The 6,080-nt window shown below is 40.1% G+C and overlaps 1 long non-coding RNA gene across 1 annotated transcript; it reads right to left on the bottom strand.

Annotated features, from left to right (window-relative positions):
* Positions 1-249: 249 nt before the first annotated feature.
* On the bottom strand, positions 250-2,509 carry LOC104867929. The gene is made up of 3 exons (XR_781893.1): positions 2,448-2,509; positions 2,031-2,195; positions 250-403 (listed from the first exon to the last, which is right to left on the bottom strand). It is a non-coding gene; the product is annotated as an uncharacterized LOC104867929 (long non-coding RNA).
* Positions 2,510-6,080: the final 3,571 nt, after the last annotated feature.

Below are 6,080 nucleotides of genomic sequence, written 5' to 3' on the forward strand. Positions count from 1 at the left end.
CTCTTTAGCCTTTCTTTTTCAATAGCATTTTGTCTGTTGCCATTATGAGTCACTGGGAAGAGGGGGCATAGTGACAGATATGTTTTTTAAGCAACAGTGATAACATCAGAGAGTAAAAAGTTTCAGCAGGAAAATGCACAGTGTTTATTGTCCTTACCTGGTAGTTTTAGGTTAATGTTCCAATCACTATTTATCACATCTGGTGATCTTTGTCAGAGAACTAAATATATCCAAGTTTCTCTCCCCGCTCCAGAATATAAAGGCTTTACATGTTTTTATTGAAATATGAGATACCATAACTAGCTCATAGAAACTTTCTTGGAACTGTAAGACTTCTCTTAAGTTTTGCTCTCTGTTTCTTTGCTTCTGTGGCATCAGAGTTCTTGCAAAGGACTTGGGAATCCTCAGTAGGGAAAAGAAAAGAAACAGACATTTACAACATGAGTTCATTATTATAAACGACACTTGCAGTAGTTGAAAAATCAGGTATTTACAAGGATGCCCTTGTCCTAACAATAGCATTTAGTCAGGAAAATTGCAGAGAGGTGATTAACTGATTTTAAAAACTTATCTTGGTTAATGTTACATACTGAAGCTTGTTCTCTGGCATGTTGTACAGCAATGTCACCAATTTTGTAAGCTGATGATTTATCACTTTCTTTATAACAATTGTCGTAGTCCCATAAGAGTAATCACATTTCTTATTATTTGTCATCTTTCTGAGTAACTGGTTAAGTGTTCACATGTGTATAAGCAGGGTTCTACCAGTCGGTTTTATTCCAAGAAAGTAATCTTAAAAGTGTTAACCTCTAAATATAAATAAAGTACACATTATTTAAAGTATGAATGATTGTAAATACTACCAGGCTAACAGTGATGAAAATTAAAATATATAAATTAAATAATTTGTAATAATCAAACACTTAAAATGATGAAATATCCTAAACTAGAATGGTTAAAACAATGTGATACAAAGAATTGAAAAAATATACATTAATACCGCGTGCTATGCATTAATGTGATACTAAAAAATAAGAAACGGTTAATATAGCCAAGGACATAGAGGAATCACCATGATGTGCTAAGAAGACAAAGCGTATGTATCTGTGATCACATTTACATAAATTTTCCAACTGGGCAGAACCAGTCTGAGCAGATGGAGTCAGCGGAAGTTGAACGGGGACGAGAATTGGCTGGAGTGAGGGAGACCGGTGGAAATGTCCTCAGTCTCGCCTGAGGTGTGCATCATTAGCACGTGTGCCTTTGTCAAAAGCTGTTGAACAACAACTTTAAAGTTGTTCGTTTAGCTGTGTCTAAAGTATATCACAGTTAAAAAGAATAAAAACTAATTTCTAAAAACCCGAGAAAACAAAGCCCTGCACATTAATCTTCAAAACTAACGATTTCTGCCATTCCCCATACTCTATTGGTATGACTTACTGTTGAAATTTCTAGGTTTTCCAGAGAGTGAAGTTTAAAAAACAACAACAAATATGGGGCTGGGGATTTAGCTCAGTGGTTCGTGGCCTGCTTGCAAGAGCAAGGACCCGAGTTCAATTCCCGATACCAAAAAAACCCCAAAAAACAAAAAACAAATAAAATGCAGAGTGTGAATTTCAAAGCAGTAGTGGTCAAACATAGGTGAGGAACAAATTATTACCAGATTAGTATTTTTGGAATGAAGAGTACCCCCCAAAGATATTCGCATCGTAATTCCCGAAATCTCTGAATGTGGCAAAAGGGACTTAACAGCTGCAGCGAAAGTTCTAACCTTCATGTAGGAAGCCTGTCCTTCTGTGGGCCCAAGCTAATCGCATGAACTTTGAGAAGCAGATAACTCTACAGGTGGAGAGAGAGAGAGAGACTGGCGGATTCCAAGAAATGGGATGAGAGGTGTCATGTGGTTGTGAGATGGCTGGGCTCCCACAGGAAGAGTGAGACAGACCCAAAAGAGACAAACTTGGCCTCCAGCTGAAGCCAGCAAGGATCTAGGCCCTGCAGCCACAGCGCCAAACCCTGGAGAGACTTACTTTGCATCTGCGAGTCCCTAGATACTGGCAACAACCCCAACGGATGTGGCAAATTCTTCCCCACAGCCTCCCAGTCGGTTTCTGTTGACGGAGACCATGACTAGGATCCAGGAGTCTTGAGATAGAGGTGTTCTCTGTGGCCACTCAGTGTTCTGACCTCCAGAACTACAAGGGAATGGTTTGTTTTTGCTGAAACCATCAAGTTTGTTAGAATGTTGCTGGGAGAAAAATAGAAAACTCATACTGTATTTCAGAGTAAGAGTGAAATATCAAGGGGTTTTGATCTTCAGGGGGGTTAAAAACATATTTCATAAATCTTCGCGGAGACATGAAAGGTCTGAGGGAGAAGAGATCGGTAACGTTTTGTACATTTACATTTTAATTTGTATCAGATTCTCTTCCTCCCTCCTGACTCACCATTCCTCTCTTATTTGTTTCCCTGGAGCTTCTCCCTTCTTATTATTCTTCTTCCTTCTTATTGAGAAACGAAAGAAGGGAAAGGAAAATCATATGAGAAGTGGAAAAAACAGAAACAAACTCTTTGCAAATAGGGAAGAGTGGAGGGGTGGAAGGGAGGGCAGGGGAAAGGGGAAAAAATACGAACCAAGTCACATAGTGTACAGGTATAAATTCCCAACGGTGAATGTAACTACTGTGTCCCTAAAATGTACCCATAAACTTAATGAATAAAACAAATCCAAAAACAAAATCCTCTCTAGTTGTAAGCTTTGTTCTCAGCACGACTTTGAGCATGTGGGGTATATGTGGCTTTTTCACTTTCTTTATACATGGGAAAACTTCTCTATCAAGTCAGAATTCTCTTTGACGGCTCCAGCAACGCAGAAAATAAATGATGGCAAATACATTTTATTTTAGATAGAGCCAAAATCTCCTGATGTGGCTTCAGGGTTGTCTGTCTCACGTGCTTCACAAAAAGGCATCAGGCGTGGCCACTCCCCACCCCGGCCTGGGCTATCAGCAATACAGTGCTCTCCCTTCTGTCCCCCCAAATCGTGGCTTCCAGCTACAATCGACCTCTCCCACCTTTCATCCTTACCTTTCTCAGGAGAGCTTTTTATTTTTTTTTTATATTAGAATGTTCAATTTTAATTGTAATAGTTCCAGGAAAAAGCCCGTATATCTCCATCAATATGAGAATGGACAATCAAACTGGCAAATCCATATAACGGTACATAATTCGATATTAGTAGATGGGTTACTTTCAGGAGAGCTTTTTAAGGATGACTGCCACTGCCCCTTTATCAAAAGCAGCTCCCCAAGTGCAATGTGTTTTCCTGCCTGGACAGGATACTTTTTCATGCTTGAGGAAGAGAAAGACTAGAAACCCAAGCATTTGTCCACTGTGGACACTGGGAGGGTAACTTCTCACCATTACTTGAGACAAATGTAATTGCGGGAGATATATCTTTGATTGTTTAATCCAACCCCATCTTAAGACCTTAGTGGATGAGAAAATACTCATTCAACTAAAAAGGAAATTGTGCCCTGGGTCATTATTGAGGAGACACTAACCTAAATGAGAAATCTTAAAGCTCTTTAATGAAAAACTATCTTCTTTCTGGAACATCCACGGTTAGCTCGTTCACATTAACATCTGTGGTTACAACAAGCCTACATGAACAAGCATGGCTACTTTTATAGGGACATAAGAGTCTAACAATAGTAGAAGAACACCTGAATTTATTGGCTTTAGTTAAATGCTCTTGCCCCTAACTTATGTAATTGAAGCACAGTTGCTAGAAAAGATTTATTGTATACTCAGTACCAAATTACCTGTCCACATAAGAATATTCATAGTCTAGTGAAAATAAGCCTGATACCCACAGAGCAATAAAATCTCTCTAACGTTATTTTTTAATTTCAAATCAAATATTTACAGTAAACTATAATAGATACACTAATAAAGTTTTCTCTTTTGTTTCTTTTTCAAAAAACTAAAAGTGTGAAGAGTTTAGAAACAGTAATATGAATTTTGGATACTATATTCATTATCATTAAAATTTAAATCAGGAATTTGGATCAGAATTCAGTGTTTTTATTCTTGGTTTTTCCTCCTCATCGTAAATAACCAATTAATACATTTCCTTCTTTTTGAAATATTAACCTACTTTTAAACAAATGAGCCAACCTTGAATGGAGACAGTGTAGCACTGATGCCCATGTAACGCACACTTGGATTCGCCACAGAAGACAGGTACGGAAGCATTCGAAACTATTTTTCAGTTCCTGAAATCTACGGTGTTTAGCGGACAAGTGAGGGGTGGGTTGCAGAAGACAGAAAAAGAGATGGTCTTTACTAAGTTCATAATTAAGGCTAAGCAAGTGATCCACCATCCTTACAGGATACTTATTTACATAAGGGGATGAGAAATGACACATATGAGTAAACACCGCATAGTTTCTCTGGTGTGAGAGCCTGAAAGTGTAAATAAGGACTAAAAGGTCTAATAGACAATGTGAATTAGGAAGAAAAGGTGTAATGGAAAGAGGACGTGGGAAGGGTCGGGGAAAAGAAAGAAGGGAATGGAATTAATAGGAGAAAAAGAAAAAATGGAAACAAAGTCTTTGTAGATAGGGAGGGGTGGAGGGATTGAAGGGAGGGCAGGGGAATGGGGAAAAAATAAGAACCCAGATGGATTATGTAAAGGTGCAAACTCCCAATGATGAGTGCCATCATATCGTATACCTTCACTGTACCAATAAAGTTAATTTTAAAAAAGAAACGATGCACATTTTACAGGGAGGAAAATTGAAACTCAGACATTTAAAGTCACTCATCCGAGATAAAATTAGTGGGATTTCAGTCCTTACATGTGTGAGCCCAACGCTTCCAATGCTCACTGCCCGACTCTTTGGAAGGAGAAGAAGCCACAGAACAAAATAAACAGCGAAGCGAATAGTCTCCAGCCTGGGTAATGTAATCGGGCCTCAGGTCCTTTGCGGGGACCCACACCAGGAGCGCGAGGCTGCAACGTACAGCAATGTCTCTCGTCATTTCTCCTAGCGAGCTACAGAAAGACATAAAAGGGCAGAGGCCGCTTGCCAGCTTCATGCTTTAGTGACTATAAATGTAAGACGTCTGGGTCTTCTAAAGGCCCTGTCCCAGGGTGACAAGAGGAGTCCATTGTCTCAGGTTAAAAATTAATAAAAGGATGCCAAAAATAAAGCAAAACGACCGCGAGTATCCAGGCAAGCAAGACTAAAAAAAAGCCTATATTTTATTAACTCAAAAGTAGTGCAGAACTCCATAAAGAACAATATACTAATATTTTAAATAAATGCAAACAATATTACTAATTGTTCCTTTTGCTTCAAGCTCCCTGTTGCTTGGGGAGGGGGTGTCACTGATCCGGTGTGACTGTGGGGCACAAGGAAGGACTCCTGAGGAGGACAAGTGAGAACCTGAGTCAAGTATTGGCAGCCTCTTAATTCAGGCAATGGCCGTCGTTAATAACTCAAAGATGTTCTTTTTGCATTTCAAAGCACTTGGAATTGAGCCGCGTCCCTTAGAGCATCCATGGTTACAGTGGCTGCTGGGAAAGGAGCAGTTCTTACATAGTTGTCATTGTTCGTGCTGATGTAGTAGATTTTGTAATTCTTTAGAAAACCAAAGCCTCCGTATTTTACTGCCATCAAGCAGTGTGCTATTTGTTGTCAAAAACCTTCCTTCTGATGGGCCTGTTCGGATGAGATCAGCACAGCACTGAATCATGCCTTGCACGGGACTTGGAGGAAAATCCCCGGGACATATTGGACACTGTGAGAAGGGCTGTGTCCCAGGCCTAGGAGGACAGGGGAAGATGCTGATGCCTTTGAGTCAAACAGAGATTCGAACTGTCAGGTTGGTAAGGCTAGTAAAGTTTAGAAACTTTGTGTATGCAGAGCGATAAAGTATAGTTGAAGAATGTATGCTTGCTGCGATCACCCGGCGGCGTGCGCGTGAGCTCCCGGCCTGCGCGGGAGCTCCCGGCCTGCGCGACAACAGACCCAGGAAGGACCCAAGGACCCCAGAGGGGGTTTTTTTCAGCT

Source organism: Fukomys damarensis, unplaced genomic scaffold (genome assembly GCF_012274545.1).
Source record: "Fukomys damarensis isolate Sample0158 unplaced genomic scaffold, DMR_v1.0_HiC HiC_scaffold_17, whole genome shotgun sequence".
In the NCBI taxonomy this organism is placed as follows: Eukaryota; Metazoa; Chordata; class Mammalia; order Rodentia; family Bathyergidae; genus Fukomys; species Fukomys damarensis.